This window comes from Brassica rapa, chromosome A09 (genome assembly GCF_000309985.2).
Source record: "Brassica rapa cultivar Chiifu-401-42 chromosome A09, CAAS_Brap_v3.01, whole genome shotgun sequence".
Lineage (NCBI taxonomy): Eukaryota > Viridiplantae > Streptophyta > Magnoliopsida > Brassicales > Brassicaceae > Brassica > Brassica rapa.
This window is the reverse complement of record NC_024803.2, coordinates 12,647,406-12,670,664: the sequence shown is the minus strand read 5'-3', so window position 1 is coordinate 12,670,664 and position 23,259 is coordinate 12,647,406. Positions and strand designations below refer to the sequence as shown.

The window sequence follows — 23,259 nt, the reverse complement described above, 5'->3', positions numbered from 1 at the left end:
CTATAGATATAAACTTACATTATTAAGTTTCACCAGTGGAAAGACTCAGTTATTTGATCTATAGATATAAACTTACATTATTCAGTTTCACCAGTGGTAGTGGACAAAGTCATCATAAAGTGCTTTAAACGTTAATGAATCAAACTGAAGTATGTTTCTCCAACCATAGCAGAAACAGTGATCCTTATGTAGTCACATACACAGGTATATATATAGCTATGATAGATTAGGATATAGTGTCATCTTCCCGCATTGATCTTGACTCCAAGCATTGGTTTATGGTCGCTGTCTTTGGGTGCCACAAAGCCTGTGGAGTAGGACGTAGAAGCGCCCGTGTCTATAGTTTGAAAGGCGCTGAAAGAGGAGTTTGAGGTCTCATCAAATCTCATGTCGGTTAGGTAACCTAGCTTGGAGGTTACATCACTGACCTCAACATCTCCTGTAAGCATAGCCACCACTCTTGACATCGATGGTCTCAAGGAATGAGAAGAATATGTGCACAGCAGAGCAATGCCTATCATGCGTTTCACTTCTTCCATATTGAATTCAGTCAGCTTATGATCAACTAGTTCAACTTCACGGCTATTCTCGTGTAGATTCCATGCCTGTATACACCCATAATTGATAGTGTTAATTTTAAAAGTGTCTTAAGTGTTTAGGTATTGTAAATTCATTAGTTTACATAATCAATATGCAAACCCTAAAATAATAGTTGTCTCAATTCGTTTTTTGCTCTTGAGTTTTCTTTTAAAGTTGATTCACGTTGTTGGTTCATTGATAGATTATATAATCTTTTGGATGATAACATTTACAATCAATTTTTGAGAAACAAGCAAGGACGTACCCATTCAAGAAGATATTTTTTTTCATTCCCTAGGTTCACATCAGAGTTTTTCCTTCCACTCACCAGCTCAAGAGCCACAATACCAAAGGCATACACATCTGTTTTCTCCGTTAAATGCCCACGCATGGCATACTCTGGCGCAAGATATCCACTTGCATTTCGTACAAAACAACACGTGTGTTATAAATAATACCATAATGTATATAATAATGCTGCAAGGAAGAAAAAGTTGAGGGTCTGGAATGCTGCTTACATGGTCCCTGCCACTCGGGTACTTATGTGGGTTTTCTTGTCATCGTATAGCCTTGCAAGCCCAAAATCAGAAACTTTTGGGAGAAGATTAGAGTCAAGCAAAATGTTGCCGGCCTTCACATCTCTGTGTACTATGCGAACACTCGCCTCCTCGTGGAGGTAAGCTAAACCTCTGGCTACTCCCATGCATATCTCAAAACGTGTTGACCAATCAAGATGTAAAGTCTTATCACCTCCTGCAGCATCCAAATAATGAATAACTGAGCCTTGTAGAAACAAAGATTAAAATAATTCATATTTATGTTTATGTAATTATGTTCATTACCAAATAGTGCGTAATCGAGGCTTCCATTTGGTAGATACTCATATACCAGCAAACGATGATGTCTTTCAAAGCAGCACCCGTAAAGTTTTACTAGGTTGCGGTGCATAACGGCAGAAATTGCTATGATTTCTGCAACAAATTGTCCCTTCCCTTGTCGGGATCCAACAGACAACACTTTCACCGCGATTTCTCTTCCATCATTCAGGGTTCCCTGTTGCATGTGTTAAAATCATCACCAAAACACCTAGGTGGTTCTGGGTATAGCCAAATGAAGCATTGACATATGACCCCAAATTTTTTAAAAAAAAATTACATAGAAAAAGTCTTCGTATTTGTAAAAATTTTTTTACAAAAAGCATTACTAAATTGTTTATGGACCCCATAATGTAGGATCGCCCCTGCATGTATATGTTATCCATTTTGTTGGTTTTAGCATTACCTTATAAACAGACCCAAAGCCTCCCTCTCCAAGCTTGTTTGCAGGATCAAAATCTTGAGTGGCGCTTTTAAGCTCAGAGTAAGTAAAAGTGTAAGGCTTTACGTCCATATTTAGAAGCTCTGCAACAATAAAAGTATGAACCCATTTGAAAGATGATATTAAAGCTCAAAGCCTTTCTTGTGCTGTTATCACTACCTTCATCATCTGTGTAAGCCTTACTGCTTTTTCGGATGATAAAGATAACCGCACCAGCGAAGAGGCCTAAAAGTCCGAGGCCAACTATAACACCCGCAACAGTACCAGTCCTATTATTTTGCTTTGATGGTGGCCTGCTGTCCACAGTTGGTGTAAAGTCTGAACATAGACAACATGTAACACTTAGGCACCAGGAAGGAGATAGAAAAAAAAAGAGTTTGCCAGTATCCTAGGCCAACAATAACACCCGAAACAGTACCAGTTCTAGTGTTTTGCTTTGTCGACGGTGGCTTGTTGTCCACAGTTGGTGTAAAATCTGAACAATGACAACATGTAACACTTAGGCGCCACTGCACCAGGGAGGAGATAGAAAAAAGAACATGTCAGTTGTTGTGATACCTGGTTTTGCACTGACAGCCGATATAAGTGGTCCATAATTACCCATAATAGGAACATAACGTGATCCTTTGCCAGCCCAGAAAAGATGAATTTCAAGATAATTTTCTGATACATTTGTTTTATATTCCCTGTAAACTGCTCGGAGAGTAGTGTCACCAGATGTTCTGCGTATATCAAAATCCTTTTCAACAAGTCTTCCCTATAAAAACGGAGCTACGTCTCAGAATTCAGGAAGAGGATTATTACACCAACAAGTTAATTTCTAGAGCTGTAGAGCAGACCTGGACATAAATGTCAAAACGTCTTGTTCCTGAACCTTTCCAAGAGTAAAGCCCAAATGTTGACTATTTCAGCAAACTGAAGTGTTACGGTGTAGCCTCCATTTTCGAGCCCCAACCCATAATACCTAAGGGAAGATGAAGAATGTCTTGCTGACTGAAAAAGCTCTGAATCCAAAGTGTTGTTAATCCGTACAATATTGCTACTCCCGTAATAAATTCCTACGCTACTGACTGCCCATCTTTCAACATCACTCACGTAAAATGAAGTTGATCCATGATCCACGTCGTCCCTCTCAAATACTGCTCCGCTTAAGGACCGTATTTGTGGTCCTCCGCAGTTGATCAAAAACTCAGAATCTAGTCACCAGACAATAGAGAAGCCCTTAAGCAAATATTTTGTTTTCCAACAGTAAATACAAGCATAGTCCAAAACAATGATATCTCTTTGTCACACTTACAGATTCCTTTGCCTCGGTTGCAGGGAAAGTTCTTCTGCAGACACTTCAGTCTTGCTAAAACCCTTTTAACAAATTGAAAACAGATCTAAAATGTAAAACTGAAATTTGAATTTCAGATCAACATGAACATATTTAATAAAGTCACCTCTTGTCAAGACCATTCAAGGTGAAGTTGTTAGCAACAAGATTGCTGCACAAATACTATGTCAAAATTAGAACTAAATGGAATAAGTTATAAAAAGTTTTGTTAAACATCTTGCTTTGGACTCTCTCACGTCCAAGCTCTTCTTTGTCTCTCTCTTTATTTTTCACTCTCTGTTTTCTTCTTTCTCTAGTGTTTCATGTTAAGTTGTTAACACAAGCATTGCTGTCTCTCTTCACTTTCTTTGTCCCTTTTTATTCGGTAGGGACCGTTCGATCTAAGAGAGAGAAAAAAATGCATTTGATGTCTACTGATATATCTTGGTTGTTACTAGTCTTAAAAGGTTTTTAGGTGTTTGGACGATTTGGAAGACTTTGGTGAAGTTTTACAGGGATTTCAAGAGATTTTAGTAATGATTTGAAGAAGGAGAAGAAGTGCGGAACATGAGGAGATTGATCGATCCTGTTTCAAGAGCAAAAACGGATCGATCGATCTGGTACAAAGAAGTGAGTGGTCAACCATGAAGCATGGATCGATCAATCTGAAACCAACACTGATAAGTGTAGATGATAAGTATATAAGGGTAGATTAGTCTTTATGTAATCCCTAGATTAGTCTTGTACTTAGTATAAATACTCTATTATACCTTTCTAATAAATCATTCAGTTTACAATCCATATGGTATCAGAGCAGCAATACTTAGTGATCTAAAAATTTTTTTTCCGCCGTCAAATACAAAAACATCTCTTTCACGGCTCTAATGGCTTCTCCTGCATCAAACAGCGAGACCATCAATATCTCTGAAACACAGAGTATTCTCAATCTCAATATGACCAATGTGACTAAACTTACGGCATCCAACTTCTTGATGTGGAGTCGTCAAGTCCTTGCTTTACTTGACGGATACGATCTCAGCAGCTACATCGACGGCTCCGGTATTATACCATCCCCAACGAACACTGTCGATGGTGTCACCACACCGAATCCGGCATACGCGATTTGGAAGAGGCAAGACAGGCTGATCTATAGCTCCCTACTAGGAGCTATCACCGTGACGATCCAGCCAATTCTCTCCACTACCACAACGTCCTATCAGATCTGGGAAACTCTCTCCACGACCTATGCTAAACCGAGCAGAGCACATGTGAAGCAGATACGCCAGCAACTCAAGACCTGGACGAAAGGCACCATGACCATAGACGCTTACGTACGTTCAAGGTTTTGTCACCCGTTTTGATCAATTGGCTCTCCTCGGGAAACCGATTGAAATTGAGGACCAGCTCGAGTATGTCTTGGACGGTTTACCGGACGAGTACAAGCAGATCGTTGATCAAATTGAAGGTCGCGACACAGCCCCTTCCATTGCTGAAGTTCATGAGAAACTTCTCAATTTTGAAGTTAAACTTCAGAGTAAGACAACCACTCCTGCTACAACACCAATCACGGCGAACGTCGCAAACTATCGTGGCTCAAACCACAGCAACACCACCCGCAACAGCAGCTACCAAGGGCAGAATCGCTCCAACAACAATCGTCCTCAGCAACAAACCTGGCAGCAACAGCAGTTCTCTGCTCCTGGTGGTCAAGCTCCTCGTGGCTACCAATGTCGCTGTCAGTTTTGCAACGTCCAAGGACACAGCGTAAAGCGCTGTCCTCAGCTTCAGAACGTCCCTGCTGTCAGTCAGTCATCCCGGCCGTTCACTCCTAACGTCAGCTCTTGGAATCCTAGAGCTAATGTCGCGATCGCCCAGTCATACAATCCCAACAATTGGATTCTTGACAGTGGTGCCACACATCATTTGACTACTGATCTCTCCAACCTCTCTCTTCACCAGCCGTACACCGGTGGAGAAGAAGTGACAATCGCCGATGGCTCCAATCTTCCCATCTCGCATACTGGTTCCACATCCCTTAACTCCTCTACTCATTCCTTTCGTTTAAATGATGTCCTTTATGTTCCTAACCTTCACAAGAACCTTATTTATGTGTATCGTTTGTGTAATACTAATAATGTCTCTTTTGAATTCTTCCCTGCTCATTTCCAGGTGAAGGATCTCAGCACGGGGGTCCGATTGCTCCAAGGCAAAACTAACGATGAGTTGTACGAGTGGCCATTGACTTCCCAGAACACCATCTCTCTCTTCGCTGCCTCAACATCAAAGACGAACCAGTCAACATGGCACTCTCGCTTGGGACATCCATCTTTTTCTGTTTTTCAAACTGTTGCTTCAAAGTTTTCATTACCAGTTTTTTCTTTATCTTCAAAAGAACCTCCTTGTTCACATTGCCTTATTAATAAAAGCCATAAGCTCCCTTTTCACACAAACACTATTACCACTACAAAACCTCTCCAATACATCTACACAGATGTCTGGACATCTCCCATTCACTCTCTTGACAACTACAAATATTATCTTATTTTTGTCGACCACTTCACTCGCTATACCTGGTTTTATCCCTTAACCAAAAAGTCCCAAGTTCGAGATGTGTTCATTCAATTCAAAGCTGTTGTCGAGACCCATTTTGGAAGTCGGATTGAAAATCTCTACTCTGACAATGGAGGCGAGTTCATTGCGCTGCGATCATTCCTTGCAAGCCATGGCATATCCCATTTAACTTCACCACCACACACACCGGAGCACAATGGCGTTGCGGAACGGAAACACCGTCATATCGTTGAGATGGGTCTCACACTACTTCATGAATCATCTATGCCCACGACGTACTGGACCTATGCCTTTGCTACTGCGGTTTATCTAATTAACCGGTTACCAACACCAGTACTACAGCAGCTGTCTCCCTACGCCAAGCTTTTTCAAAAAGAACCCAACTACTTGAAGCTCCGTGTCTTCGGCTGTGCTTGTTACCCTTGGCTGCGTCCTTATGCGAAGCACAAGCTTGATCTACGATCATTGCCAATGCATCTTTCTTGGATACTCGCTTACACAAAGCGCATATCTCTGCCTTCATCAACCAACCGGGAGAATATATACATCTCGCCATGTGAAATTTGATGAAACGCAGTTTCTCTACAAACCACCTTCGTCCTCTGCTCCACCAGATTTTGATCATTCATCACCCGCTTATGCTCCTCCGACCATCATTCCCCTACCATCAGCGCCACTCGTACACACTCCGTCGTCTGCCTCCCCGGGCCAGGATCCTCACCTGCCGCAGTCGCCTGCGCCGAGCACTGCTCCATTGCCGCAAGGTAACTTCGAAATGAGTTCAGGTAATAATTCAACAGGTTCGACATCAAATAGTTCTACACCGACAAACACAGAATCTAACCCAACCCAACCGGACCCTCAACCCTCTCAAACCATACCCTCGTCATTACCGAACCCGACATCACCACAAAGCTCTTCCTCACCTGAACCTCCACCTGAACCTGAACTTGAACCTCAACCTCAACCTGTTCCCCAAAATGCCCATCCTATGAGAACCCGAAGCAAAAACCAGATAACCAAACCAGTTAAAAAGCTTACCCTTACAGCTGTAACCTCTGCCCCTAACCACACTATTCCCAAAACCGTGGCTCAGGCCATGCGAGATGAGAAGTGGCGCGCATCCATGAGTAGTGAATACAATGCTCAACTTGATAATCACACGTTTGAGCTTGTACCACCGCCTGCTAATCATCGTATTATTGATACACGGTGGATTCATACAATCAAGTATTGGCCTAATGGTGATATTCGCAGGTACAAATCACGGTGGGTTGCGCGAGGATTCAACCAAGAGTATGGTATTGATTATGGGGAGACGTTCAGTCCCGTGGTCAAATCATTAACCATTCGTTTGGTGTTGCATTTGGCAGTTACAAACTCTTGGGAGATCAAGCAGCTTGATGTTAACAACGCTTTCTTGCAGGGCACTCTTACCGATGAGGTTTATGTTACACAACCACCAGGCTTTGAAGACCATGATCGTCCTCACCATGTTTGTCGTCTCCGGAAGGCTCTCTATGGTCTCAAGCAAGCTCCACGTGCTTGGTACCAAGAACTGAAAACATTCTTGTGCCAAATGGGGTGTCACAACTCCGCTGCTGATACTTCCGTCTTAATTTACACTGACAACACCAACCTTCTCTACATTCTCGTGTACGTGGACGGCATCATTATCACTGGTAGCAGCTCCACACTTGTCTCTGCTTGTATCAACGTCCTGGCCTCCAGATTCTCACTGAAGGATCCGACTGACCTCGATTACTTTTTGGGGATTGAAGTAACTCGCACCAGCCGTGGACTCCACTTGATGCAGCGTAAGTATATTGTGGATCTTCTCACAAAGATGAACATTCTGGACGCTAACCCTGTCTCCACTCCACTTCCTACCACACCAAAACTGACGCTGAATTTTGGCTACGCCCTGGACAATCCTCATGAATACCGTCAGGTGATCGGAAGTCTTCAGTATTTGGCCTTCACAAGACCTGATATTGCCTACAGTGTCAACAAACTGTCTCAATTTATGCATAAGCCGACAGATGAGCACTGGAAGGCTGCAAAACGAATCCTTCGCTACCTGGCTGGTACACTCTCACACGGCATCTACATCAGTAAGTCCTCGCCCCTCACACTTCACGCTTACTCCGACGCAGATTGGGCTGGCGACACTGACGATTACGTCTCTACAAATGTGTATATCGTATACATGGGTTCCACACCTATCGCTTGGTCTTCTCGAAAACAAACCGGAGTCGCGCGGTCCTCTACAGAGGCGGAGTATAGGTCTGTCGCTAACACAGCAGCCGAGTTAAGTTGGGTCTGTTCTCTGTTGACAGAACTTGGCGTCACACTTAGCACCACCCCGGTTGTCTACTGTGACAATGTGGGTGCCACTTACCTCAGTGCAAATCCGGTTTTTCACTCTAAAATGAAACACTTGGCATTGGATTTTCACTTCGTTCGGAATAATGTTCAGTCGGGGGCTTTGCGAGTCACACATGTGTCTACAAAAGATCAGCTTGCAGATGCTCTCACCAAACCACTCTCACGATCTCGATTGATAGAGCTTGTTAACAAGATTGGAGTGACAAAACTCCCTCCATCTTGAGGGGGTGTGTAGATGATAAGTATATAAGGGTAGATTAGTCTTTATGTAATCCCTAGATTAGTCTTGTACTTAGTATAAATCTTGTATTATACCTTTCTAATAAATCATTCAGTTTACAATCCATAATAAGAACTTAACCAAAGTAAACCAATAATTTGGTTTAAGAATACACGTGTATTAGTGGAATTGTCTAACGTGTGATATTTGGGAGATTGAGGTTCTGAATGGTAAAAGCAGTTCAAACAGGACATGTCAAGCGGATCATGCAGATCAAGCAGGACAAGTGCAGATCAAGCGGATCATGCAGGAGAGATGCAGATCAAGCAGGACAAGTTACTTGTGAAAAATGCAGATCATCATATTTAAACAATAAAAATTACACCAAAATATCAACATATAATATAAATAATACATAACAAAGATAAATGAATTTATTAAAAAATATTTAGATTTTCCCATAACATATCTGCAATATTAAACTAGTGTTTTAAAAACCGGACCGGATGATCATACCGGTCCAACCGTGACTTAGTGAAAAAATCGAGTCTGGTTCGGTTTAAAACGTGGATTTCAGAAAAACAAGTAAAACTGGCTAAAAACCGATAAAACCAGTGAACATGTTCAATTTCAAAACCCGGTTTCAAAAAATCAACATAGAATTAGTGTGATTTCAATTATTATTAAATTTAATATTTAATAGTTAATGTTTAACTATCACTATTTAACTAATTTTCTTTTTAATTTTATTTTCTTAAGAAAGAATGTAAAAAATTCCTTTTTGGTTCTCATATACTATTCTTATTTTGTTATATTCATAAAACTTAAGACTTCAATTGTAAGAATACATAATGTGGTAATTTGAACCGTTAATTATTTGGTTTTTATCAATTTCAATTTACATAATATTTTCTTGTTTATTATATAGCTAGATTTATACTTATTGTATACAGATATATATATAGATATATATATATATATATATATATATATATATATATATATATATATATTTAATTTAAAAAATAAAAAACCAGGTTGATGATTATATATTTAAAAATATCTAATACATATATTCCATGTAATGTATGTGGTTTCTACGAAAACTTCGTTGTTATTAAACTCTGTGGTTCTAAATTTGAAGCCTCATAAATATTAGTCATTTCTTACATTCATATATTATAGATAAAACAATAAAAACATTAATTTGTAGAAAAATCTACTATATGTTGACAAGAAAAAAAAAGAATTAAATCTACTATATTTGTATTTGATAAGTGAAGTTACCTAATAATGAAAAATAAGAGAGAAGAGTATAATAGTTTTTTAAAATTTAATTTGTAGAAAAATCTTTTATTGGTTAGAAGAGAGAGATAATGGGTGAACTTCTTTAAAAAGTAGGTGTTTAGAAAATGAGGCAGGAGAACTGCCTTTTGCACAAAAGGACAAAAAAAATATCCAAATATACAGATGTCCTGCCTTTTACTTTTAGAAACAGAAAAACAGTGAATGGGAGTTTAAAAGCAATTCTCCTGCAACACATATGATCTGTCCTTGTACTGCCCCTCCCATTCATAACCTGAGTAATTATATATTGATGTAATTTTATTTGGATGATATGAAAAGAAAATTACAGTAATTTTGTGTTCTTGTTCTCTCAAGTCTGTGGGACCTATCAAACACATAAACAGAACAATCGATCAGGTCCATAAGAACATTGTGATCGTCTGATCGATCGATCAATCCTGAGAGCTGAAGAAAAAGAAATCTGTCGGACAAGAATGGATCGATCGATCGATCGATTCGATGAACACGACAAATGCTGATGTTTCCTTTTTTCCTGTTTGGTTTGCCATTTTCTCGAAAGTGTCTATTTGTCTATAGATATCCTTTAAAACGAAAATTAGAGACATAATTTTATTTATTTATTTATTTTTGGTCAAAAGACAAAATTTTATTTTGCACCGGATTTTAGGTTTTAGAGTTGTGGGGATCGATAGTTTATTATTTAAACTCATTTGCTTTTCTTTTATATAATTACTAGTACGCACCAGATTTTGTTTGCATTTATATTATTACTAAGATAAACCTTCGCAGAGTAAATTTATATAAAAATTATTTAAAAAATATTTTATGGAAAAAAAAGTTGTATTATTGATCGAATTAATATATTTGGCTCTTAAACGATCTTTTAAATTTTTTTTTGTTGATTACATAATTTGTTTACTAATAAACTGATCCTATTTTTAAAAATATTTTAGGTCAAAAGTGATATAAAAATCTTAAAGACTAATCAGGAAGAACACCATAACATATTTAGCCAATAACACTTTTTGCAATAACCAAACAAATGAAAGATTAGACAAATAGATAAACGAAAGAGGGACATTTAAAAATCAGCGGAGTCAAAAAATAAAATCACCGGAGTCAGTGAATTAAGAAGATAAACAGATACGTAACCATCAAATCCTTTTCCACAACAGCTGGTAAAAAGGATATTCGACTGTAACAGTAATCAGAATTAGAGGAAGCGAAGGAAAGTTACGACTATTACACGTTAATGATCGCTGAGTTTTGGTTGGCATTGATGGTCCTTTGGATAAGCGGAGACTGCTTGACAAGAATAAACAATAACTTTACACAATCGGTTTTGTGATAAATGTTTGTATTAATAAGAAACGGATGAGGTCGTGGGAGTTACCTTCTTGTCAAGGATGAGGTTGGAGCTGTTGCATTACAGAGTTTAATATTTAAGAAATCTGGCCGGTGGGGTTGTTCATCGCATCAAACAGACTCATTTATAGGTGGAGCGTCAAGCCGGTACCTGCGCCGATGATGAGACTGAATAAATGAGATGGAGTGTGAGGGGAGGTGGAGTGTAGTTTAATGATTTGATTAATGGTGGAGTTACAGAGAAGGGAAAACATTACAATTCTTTTTAATGGGAACCATGGAAATATAAATGTTTACGGAGCCGAACAGTAGCTTGAGCATGAGATAATTCTAAAAGACATTTCGGGCCGAGATTTTTGTGTAATCAAACGAAAAAAGAGGACACAAAATTCAAACATAAAGAAAGAGCGATGGAACAGCGACACGTGGCGAGTTTTGGAGCATGGAGGGATGACGTGGACGTACGAGGAGCCTTTCTGAGCAACTTTATTATTATAGATAGATCTGAAAAATACATGCATTAATGATCTGGTTGCATGTGAATTTCTTAACACCTTGCACTTTTATTTTATAGTTTACATGTGAACAAACGTTTTTCTCTGTTTAAGTAGCTTTAGCGGTTGATAGCGATATGACCGATTTTACCCCCGAAAAATAGTTGGTGTTAGCTTGGTAAAAAGCCAACTAAGTGGAGCGAGAGTGTTTGAGTAGTTAAGAGTGTGAAAACGTTAGACTTTGTATAAATTGGATCTACATTTTCTCATTAGACAAAGAAGAAGATTACAATAGAGTCACTTATATAGTCTCAGTGAAACTCTAAAACCCTAGTGTCATGCCTTAATCTAGTTACACGTGGGACATTTTAAACCCTTAGATACATGACACAAGTGGAGCGTATTGGTTGTGCAGGACCACAGCACCAGCTAGCTCCATCTTCTTCCTTGCCGTACTCGTTTGTCTACACTGCATACCTTCTTCAGTCAAAATTTCCTTTACCGCCTTAAGCTGTGGGATTATTCTGTTTCTCTTCATGCACATCTGAGTATCTTTGTCGTGGCCCACACTCTTCAACTCTTCTTCATCCTCTGTTTTCTTCATATTTCTTACAAAGAGTTGTTAGTGGTTGAAGCTCGATTTTTACCCTGGCTTGTAAGTCATCTATCTAGGAGTAAGGTCTAATGAGTAGCTAAATCTATAAGTTTGAATGTGTGAGTGGAGTTAGTAGAGAAATTTACTATAAGTTCATGTATGTAGTGTTGTGTAAACTATCCGAGTGGTCTAACTTATCGATTTAATTAGACAATTAAAGTCAAAATGTGTTCTTTGTTTTCTCTCTGGACAAATGAACTAAACAAAGTGAGAGAGAAAATTGTGTTCAATAAAAGAGAGAGAACCAGAGGAGGAACAAACATAAGAGAGTTATAGACACAGAGTTGGAACAAAGGCTCCAATTGATGAATTCTTTGTTCATCTAATTTTATACCAATCATGTTAAATTTTTTTGTCAATTTTCTTACATGTAGGTCCCACTGAATTCATCTCTTTTCCTCTTCATTTCCATCATGTTTAAATGAATTAATCAAGAAATTTATTCCTTTTAAATTTTGATGAGGAACAAATTGAATTCTTTCTGAAAAGTTATTCATGGCCGTTTTTTTATTTATTTATTTCCTTAAATGAAAATTTGGTCATTTATTTTTTCATTCCTTTGATTCATCGAACTGACACCAATTGGAGAGTTCAACAAGTTTCTTTTTTAAATTTCTGAGATTTATTGTCGGTCAATTTAGAAATTTAAGTTCTAGTTAATTATAAAAATAATTATATTAGACTCTCACTCACGGTACCCGAATGATTTTTAATTTTAGTTCAAATACTTTAAATTTAGATGAAAAATAGTGTGTTAAAGTGTTATTTTAATTTGAGTTTTATTATATTCGTTAAGATCTAATTTTGGAACTTAAATTTGTGAATAAGAACTTAGGTTTCATTTTGGGATATCAAATATATTCATTGCTTGGATATGTGATAGCAATTCTCAATATAAACTCCAAAGATTTATTCAAAAGCATCTTAGGTTCTAATCATAATTATGCGGGATTACAATTTAAAAAATATTTTATTTTTAATAAAACAGTTGCTATATTTTTCAGATATATTTTTTCAATTGTAAAGTTTGGTTTCTTTTAATTAAGTCAAAAAGAAAAGGAACATGAAATCTTTTTAAGATTGAAAAACACGTGAATAAAAATAGAGATATAGTGTATTTTGATTACTTACAGGTCTAAGTTTGGTAAGCTGACCCATGAAGGAAGACTACCAGATAAATCATTGTAGGAAACATCTCTGAAAAAATAAAAGGAGAATGATTACAGGATAAGTTATATTTATATATATTCCAAAACAGTTTCTTGATTATCTACAAAACTTGAGACTACCCTGTGGAAGCTTTTCTAAGAGGGAAACAGTTCATTAATCATGACTTTATTGATTTTAAAGATGATCGACTGTAAAGGACTTTGTTACCCACATATTTCTCAAATTATGGCTCTTTTGAGTGGGCAAAGAACCATTCAACGTGTTGTTTCCCAAAAACCTAATATGAAGACAACAAAGATTTCCGCAGTTATCACTGGTAGTAACGAATTGGTCCATGTAGACAACAAAGATTCAAAAGAAGTAGAACAATTACAAGTAACTAAGTAGATATAGGCTGAAAAGTGAAGCTGGAATTGGCCCATGTAGTTTGTTGAAGCTTAAATCACTGGCAAAAGAATTGCACGGCGACATATTAAGTTCAATGAATGGTGAAAACTAAGAAATAATATCATAGAAATGTTAAGATCAATTTGGTAATTAACATTTTTTACCAAAAAAGATCATTTTAGTATTCTCAAGGTGACTTTCACAAATCATCTAACTCGTTTAGCAAGAGAGACTCCGACACACGGGGGGCGTATGTTCTACTTACAGTTCTTGCAGATTTGAGTATTCCCCGAAATTAGAGGGTATTGTCCCAGTGAGATTGTTGTTCCTCAATACTCTAGGAAACATATCATCAATGTTAAATACACGTAACGAGAATGAAACAGTTCATGAATTGGAGTAGAATTGCTGCCTTACAATGTACTTAGAGATTTCATGTCTTTGATGAATTCTAGAGAAGAGCCTCCATTGGATATATCGCCAAGCAATCTACATTTAGAGTAAGATTATGTGGAGATAGGGAACGAAAAAGATATAGTAAACAAGAATGATTTCTGACACAAAGGCAACACATACAGTTCTGTTAAAGAAGTTAAGTTGGAAAATGACGACGGTATCGGACCCCTCCAAGCAGTTCCTTGGATTTTCCTGCAGCAAACATGGTAGCCCAAAATTGCCATGAATAATTTTCCACGAAGATTAAAGATATAAAAACAAGAGCAACGTAACAAATACATATATAAGATATTCTCTGTAGAAATTCACTCTTACAAGATAGTTAGCTTGGTCCAATTTCCTATAAATTCCGGTATCTGACCAGTAACGTCCAGATCATTCATTGATCTGGTACAAACATTAAGGGAAAACCAAGCCACGGTAAAACGAAACAAATAATGTAAAATAATATATTACAAAAATGTAAAAATAGCGTTAAACTTAATTATATGCAGTGTTTTGAACTCCGATCCAAACTTGACCGGTAAATCCAGTGATCCGATGTATAATTCGATTTGGATTTATGAAAAGATCATTATTTAAAAACCCAATAATATCCGTAAGACACCATTAAAACCCAGAACCCGACTACCAGTTGAATCACGGGTTAAACCATATATAACTTTTACTTATTTTTTTAAATACTTTTAGTTATGTTATTAGAATATGTTTTGTTTTGTAACCTGGCGAGCTTGATTATAATGAATAATTAGGAATGCTCTTGCTGAAAAATATCTCAAAGATGATGAAGTGACAAACCCATAAAATCTTGATGGTAATTCTTAAAGTTCTAATTGAACTTTCTGATTTTTTGTCATATATAATACCTGCTAAACTATTTCATTTGTGATTTTTAGATTTTTATGAAGACTACGTTCTCTCTCCGCGCGATGCGCGGAAAAATGTGTTGATAGTCGAATTTTGATTATAAGTTTCAATATTTTTGTTTGAAATGGAAGCATCGTATGTTCCAAAATGTCCAAAAAATTAGTGAATATTGAGTTTACGCAATTGTTTAAAAGCTAACAGAGTAGCAAAGTAAAATAAATAATGTAAGAAACAGATTAAGTCTTTCGCAGATCAGAAGTTGTGTTGAGGTTCATAAAAAAGAAATGACCTGAAATTGGATAAGAATAAGTTAGTTAGTATAAATTTAGGTAAATACAATAGTATTGTTATTTATATAAAAAGGTTTGTACCTGGCTTAGCTGGGAAAAAACCTATGTGTAAGTCCTTTCTTTATTGGATTGTATCATCACTTGGTTGATATGTCGGGCATTGTTGGACCAGAGTTTATTGTATTACTCTTTGTATATACTATAAAATATTTTCTTTTAGAGTAAAAAAGTCTATCAACTCAATACTTCTTCTGGAAAAAACATACATCAGGATTCTACTTTTTGGGAAAAAAATTTAGCAGATCTTACTTAAAAACAAAAATTTAAAAATTTAAAAATTAACAAATTAACTTTTACCAAATGATAAGGAAATGAGACAAACATAAATATTTAGCATATACATGAATATAAGAAATCACCTTTAAAACAAATAAGTTAAAGGTATTCTGCTTTTTTTTTTTTCTCTCTCTAAGGTATTCTGCTTTAAATCGACCATTTCGTCATCAATATGCTAAAAGTAATATTTTATAATAAATATTATTATTTTATAATAATTTTGGATTTTGTACTTATTTTTAGTTTAATTTAATTTATTCGAATCAAAATTAGAATAAAAAATTGGATATTCGAATACCTAATATCCAAATAGATACATCGTGGATTGGATATAATTATTATAATCTCGACGATATATATCAGATCACAAATACTTTTAAAACCCCAAATATCCATCTTCTCAAATATTTTTCTCTTACACGACTTTTTTCTTGACATGATCGGTTCTTCTGAATTTGTAAGAATAAAATAATTAATGAGTTAAGTGTTAGTAAGGGCTGCTATTCTAAAATTTGTGAGTTTTTATTTTAATATATATACGCATACATATATTGAAACTGGTTATATTGTAAAGCAAATTTAAAATCATTAGAAAAGATATTATCATATTTTATAATCAAAATTATATACAGAATTGTGAGTAAGATGAAAAAATAATTAACCATTATTAAACTTACAACTTAATTTTTTTTAAAAAAAATTCACATTTTTTTCTTTTATCTAAAGAAGAAAGTACCAACTCCGTATTTTGTATATTTTAATTGACTAAATAGATTAATTGATGTAGTTAACTTTACGGTTATGCAGCCTTTGTTAAATATAGATATAATATTACATTATATTCCTAACATATATATATATATATATATATATTACAGCATTTTGGATTTGACTTTATTATTTAATTGTTCTCATTTTTGTCATATAATTTAATTTTTCTAAAATATCATTCATATCTATTCAACTTATATTTTGTTCCTTAGTTTTCATAGCTTTCAAACTCCAAATTGTTCTATACTATATATGATATAAATGACATGAATCATATTATATTCTAACTCATAAAAATTTTAGTCGCTCAGCTAGAGAAAGTTCACTGGGAGGAGAAAAATTATGATGAAAAAAGGACATGTAACTGTTCTGCTATTGTGTTAGAAAAAAATAAAGGAAAAAAAATTCCTGCTAGTAACAAAGCACAAGACTATATCAGTCAGAAAGTTACAACATCATCCTATAAAATTTTAAGGATCAGAGGTAGTTTCTCCCAGCCGGCATATCCCGGAGCAAGCCCAATATCCTCTTTATCAAGACTGACCATCCTTATTCAGTTAGATCACAATTCCACTGGATTTCACATCTTGTAAACCTTGTAAAGATTTCCTCCTACGAAATTAATCTTTTAGCTCATGGATGACTATGCAGTTTCTTTTGTTTTTGTATGCATTTTACTGATTTCCTCTTTATCTGCTGACATCAAGCTGAAAGTCGTATGATCTAAAACATGGAGAATATAAATGTCAATAACAAACTACACAAAAGAGAATGTGACGTAGAAGATTTAATTTGTTTGAACCAACTTAAACAGATTAAGCACAAATTTAATGCAAGGAAAACATTTCAAGGATTTATGCAACCAAACTAACTATATTGACTACATCTCAAGATATACGGGGACTTTTCACAAAGTAGCACTTGGAAACACACATAAATCAGGAAATCATCAGACTGAAAAAGTGCAAACCTGGAGGAGCCGTTCTTCTTCATTGGTTGCTAAATCAAAAATGGCAACTTCTATGGTCTCTCCGCTCAATTTGCCACCCCGTTTACATTATAGTTACATTATATTACTATCTTAATATAAAACTTTTTGAACTTATATACGTTCTTTGTCTTCAGACCAATCTCTTTACCTTAATCCACTGCACGTCCGAGACTTTTCTCTGGATTCGTTAGCATAATCAAAACTCCAAGTGCATGTAATTTGGAAGTTTATCAAAGCTGGCATAGTCACTATAAGGTTATAAGCTTTACCTGCAGCCACAATCGCAAAATCGAAGCTGGCATTGTCTACGATGGCTCAATATCAAAATATGGAAGATATGGAAAATCAAGAAAGATGTTTCTCGGATTTATGGCTACAGAGTGTTCTTCATCGACAAAACTCTAATAGTTTCCAAACATATAGAAAAGGGGAAACGCAAAAAAGTATATTAGTCTTAAAAGGGTACTCACACCGAGTTGAGCCATTGTAGACTATAACAGTGCCAATATAATAAAATGCACTGTTATGCAGAAAAAAGAGTAGCTTACAGAAGCAAAAAAAAAAGTTTCTTCTGTGTAATTGTCCAATACATCGACCAAGCTACTGAGCGCTACGCTTGCAAAAAGAAAAGATAATTAGCCAATGCCCCCGGTAATTGGGATAAGGCAACTGAACATCTCTATTTGGCAAAACTTGTTTAGAGTTTTACCTATCATCTTTCCAATAAGAGTGGTGATCCAACTCAGGTACAACTAAAGTAGCATTAAGAATCCGTGCAACAACCACTGCATCTGTTATCTGATCATAAAGAAAGCATTCAGTTTCAAAAAGACAATGAGCAATACAAACATGTATACTCTTCTATTGGGCATATCCTAACACATTTAATCTTTAAGATATAACGTCACTTACTCCTGTTCTTTGCTGGTTGAGACCTCCACTGGCTGCAATCAGCAAATACCCATTAGACGTACGCTCTGGTAATTGGGATAGTGTAGTCATGAGAATATAAAACAAATAATAAAGTAAATAGAATGTAACAGTACTGCACCATGGGAAAAAGAGATGAAAAAAGAGGATTAATGCTTAGACCACTGGTTTTCTTTGCAGACAAAGTTACATAAGACAGATGCACGACTAATGGTAGTTGTTTGCTTCAAATATATAGACATAATAGGTCACTGTAAACTTTTTGCTTACTATATTTGTTGGCAGCAATAGAAGGTTCCCTTATAGCTGAAATCCAATAATTTTTTTTTTGATCAACCCCTCAGAAACACATCAAGGCAACCAATTAAACCGGTACGTTAGGAAGCTAACCTTCAAACAAATCGGTTATGATGTCAATTGATATGTATCTAACCTTCGGTTTTTTTCCTGACCAAATTAATATATATCAGTACAAACATCAATACATAACGCCAATACAATCAACATAGATAGCACGACACTAAAACATACATGCCCCTTTCTGTGTTTCACAGAAACCAAAGATATCAAATCCACCAAAGAACTTCCCCTTCGCACCTGCAGTAAGAAACACACAAAGCTATCACCAAGAGTATAAAAACCTGTATTAACAATATTTTTAACATCGTTCCGACTCAAGGTCTCTGCGTAATTACTTTTGAGGTTGTATACCAGTGTACAAAAAAGAGTAGAAAACACATTCTTAGTCAGTATTAGACTCAGAGCGTCGGAAGTGAAGTTTGTCGAGATCATAAACTATCTTCTACAACCAAAAAAAACACATGAGATCAAACTATTTGTAGTCCCAGTTTCACATAAGCAAATCATAAAATCGACTGGAGACGTAAGAGATAAGAGATTCCATATCAAACAAATAAATAAAAGTACATGGCGACGGGAGCGGGAAGCCTTTCTGGTGGTGGCGGGAGCCATTCCGGTAGACTTAACAGAGTTCATAGCTATCGCTTTATATTTTTCAGTGGAAATTTTTGATTAGAAGAACCATTGGATGAAGGAATTTATAAAGGAGGAAGAGGAGGAACAAAAGGAGGTGGAACAAAATCGTGGTTCCAGATTAAAAACAAAATTGAATGAAAAAGATTGGGTTTGGATAACGGTGAATTGCAAATAAATGGAACGACCAAGACGTATTTGAAGAGTCGGAGATCAACACCGTTTAACAATAAATAGGTATGTGAGAGGTGGATCTAAAATGGGCCAAATCAAAATATTGGGCAGCCCACATGAATGGCCCGGTTAAAACTATTTAAAACGAAAAACGATTTGACATGGCAAAATAAAGAATCCATATTGGTTGATTTTTTAAAGTGACGTGGCATGCTTCTCCTTGCACCATATTCCTCTTTTATTATTGTTAGATATCACTATGCCACCTGAAGAAAATGAAGTGAACGATGATAAAGAGAATCAAAATTAATTGATGTTATTTGGAATCAGTTTAATTTTGTTATCCATAATCTATTACCATTTAATGTTTTACTTTTGGTTTAGTTTGGATTTAAAGTTTAATTTTATTATATACACTAGACATGTAAAAAATCTTGACATTTTTTTATTAGATGTCATAATATTTCATTTTCATTTGACATACAAAGTATCAAAAAAAAGAATATTTAATAATTTTGTAACAAATTAGAAAGAAACAATAGTGAAGTATTTTCTACATTTTAAAAAAAAATCATAAAATATATATTATATATTTCAATAGCTAATATATTATTATATGATAAAATAATTTATTTTAACCTATGGTTTGGCCGTAGACCCAATAAACTGGTGATCCATGAAGTTGTTCGGTTCAAAATCTGAGTCGGGTTTAAAAACATTTTTTATATGTGAATTCGATGAAATCAAATTCTTACACGTCTTCCAGTTCTACAAGATTAGCAAATGATGAAGGTACTTCCCCTCTAAGTCCTGAATTGGATAAGTATCTGCAATAAAATGTAAGAAATGAGTACAACACTAAATGATTTTGAAAGGTAAGTAATCAAGTTTTCATATCTGAACTAAAAAAAGACAGCATAACTGAACACATAAACTACTTTTACATTCTCACATTTTCAGTAGTTTTGTACAAGTCCCAATCTCAGCTGGTATAGGACCGGACAAATTATTTAGACCAATACCGCTGCATGCAGAAAAAATATACAAGACATGTTTAATAATAAGGAAACATCAAAATCTGACATTATTTATGACATTTTATAAGAAAAATGAGGGAGAAGCAGCTTACAGCGATTTCAAGTTTGTAAGCAAACCAATTTCCTTGGGAAATGGGCCAGATAAGGCATTGACACCAAAAGTCCTACGGTAGTTGAGAAACAGTTGGAGCGTGAGATACAAGAAAGACAGATTTGGAAAAAGAAGAGGAACGTTTCATTCAGTCAACAGCCTTACAGCCATTCCATTCGAGTCAAATTTCCAATTGCAGGAGAAATGGAGCCCGTAAGATAATTTTGAGCTAGGTTCCTGAAAGAAAGAGGCGTATGATTTTGAGGTACAGTGAATGCATTTACAGACTCTTTTTGATGATGATAAGAAAATAAAAACAAAAAGGTATAGTCTATACAGATTGCTGAGGTATATCAAAGTCCAGAGCTGTGGAGGTATAGGTCCTACAACATCTAATGCATAAACCTTGCTGTGGAAGTAAGAACAACAGCATGGTAAAGATTCAGTGGGTTAAATCACAGAGATTAAAAAAAGAAAGAGAAAGAGAGATTGTACTGTACAGGGCCGTGATGCGGCAGATTGTGGAGCTGTTGAATGTGCAGTCGCATTTAATAAAAGGGTTGTAGGCTTTGTCGTCGATGAAGATATTGTCATCGATGGCTGCCCCGGAGCACAATTCACCGCTCGTGTTCCATGCCCTTGACGCCCGGATCTTCCAAGCCGCGAAGATGGAGTTCAAAGCTTTCTCTGTTGTTAACAACTATCAGTTTATTCAAACCAAATAACTTGTTATTAATTATTTAAATGTGTTCAACTACAGAGGAAAGACCGTCGCCGGGATGAGTAGTGGCTCCGATTTGATTTTGAGCTCCAACCATGTGAAGTGAACCGGGGATACACAAAAGGAACCAGACGGTGAGGAGCAGACACGTGGGCATCGTCGCCTACCGAGGTTTTACTCTCTTTTTTTTCTGTTTGGTTCAAAACAGCTATCGTCTACCTTACTAAGCTAAGAACTTAAGCTTTCAATTTATCGTCTCCTTAACTGTTTTCATACGTTATTGTTTTTCTAATTGTCTTTACAAATATCTTTCTTGACTTAGATCCATTGACTTATATATATCATATATGTGCCAACCAAAACATGATAAGTGGACCCAAAACCTTATTGGAAAATTGCCACGAATATCACATTCATAATACCACTTTTCATGTTTACACTAACTAATTTTATCTTTGTTTTTAATGAAGGATAAAAAACAATTATATCCTTAGGATTAACTAATCTAGACTTAGGGTTTAGAGTTGAGGGATGGTAGAGTTTTTGGAATGTGAAATTTAGGATTATAATAAATATATAAATAAATACTTAAAAATATATATAAAATTTTTAAAAAATAGTTTCAAACATAATTTTCGTTTTTCAAAAAGAAATTTGAAAAAAAAATAAAAAAAAATTCGAAACAAATTTCAAAAAAAAATTTATAAAAAAGTTCGAATTTGAAAAACTATAATTCGAAAACATAAAAAAAAAATTACTTTATTTTTTATTTTTTTTTATTTTTTTTTATTTTTTTTATTTAAATAATGATTTATTGTATATATATAAATAACAAGGGTATAAGAGTCTTTTGAATAAAGAAGATATTTTTGAAAATATCTCCTTAGTGGTGGTAAAAATGAAAAGTGGTACCATGAAAGTGGAAAACAAGTAATTTTCCCAACCTTATTTTATCTAGGGTTGGGCATTCTATCCATTAATTTTTATTTGATTGTTATTCAATCCAAAAAATTAGGATATTCGTAAATATTCAGAACAAGACAAATATTAAAAATCAGTATCGTTGAAAATGAAGCAAATCATAAACACAAAACTTTTTGGAATCAAAAATCCGCTCCGCTCTGACTTTTATACAAATAGATGTATATTTACAATTAAATATACAATTTTCAATGTATAATTTTATCTTATAATTATTTTTACATATAATTCTATCATTTTTATTTATAAAATTATTTTAAAAGTATTAAACTAAGAAAGGAATAGAAAATCTTTATAAAACTACATTTTTTCTAAAACAAAATTTTTATAACTAATTTTAAAATTTATAGAACATATAGTTTCACTAATCTTTACTTTTTATTTTATATTATGTTAAAAATATTTTTAAATAAATTTTTATAGTTTTTTTTCTAAATCTACTTGTATTGAACAAAGTGAACGAAATATCCGTAAATATTTGTAAATAATTTGTAAAATTTTTGGATATCTAAAAGACCGGATATCTGTATTTTTCTAAATAAAACAATCACAAAATTAGATATCTGTAAAATATTAAAAAATAAAAAATATTAAAAATTATGGTAGTATTTTATCCGTGCCCACTCCTAATTTTATTGTAAGCCACCAATTTTTTATTATTTCAAGGGTATGATTTTTGGCTATCAAAAATTATAGGTAAAATAAATCATCTTTGTTACATTGTTGAAAAAAAAGCTAAGATAATTCAAACAAAAAAGTAGTCACAGCTTGATAAAAACAAAATCTTTTTTTTTCTGGGCAACCACAAAATCTGAATACTACATTTTATAGTCTTTGTCGGTTTACACAGGT

At 35.1% G+C, this 23,259-nt stretch overlaps 1 long non-coding RNA gene and 1 pseudogene across 1 annotated transcript; one reads left to right on the top strand and one right to left on the bottom strand.

Moving 5' to 3' along the window:
- Window positions 1–27: 27 nt before the first annotated feature.
- On the bottom strand, window positions 28–22,015 carry LOC103839256 (annotated as a pseudogene).
- Window positions 15,138–18,285, top strand: LOC117128008. The gene is made up of 2 exons (XR_004451085.1): window positions 15,138–15,823; window positions 15,856–18,285. It is a non-coding gene; the product is annotated as an uncharacterized LOC117128008 (long non-coding RNA).
- Window positions 22,016–23,259: the final 1,244 nt, after the last annotated feature.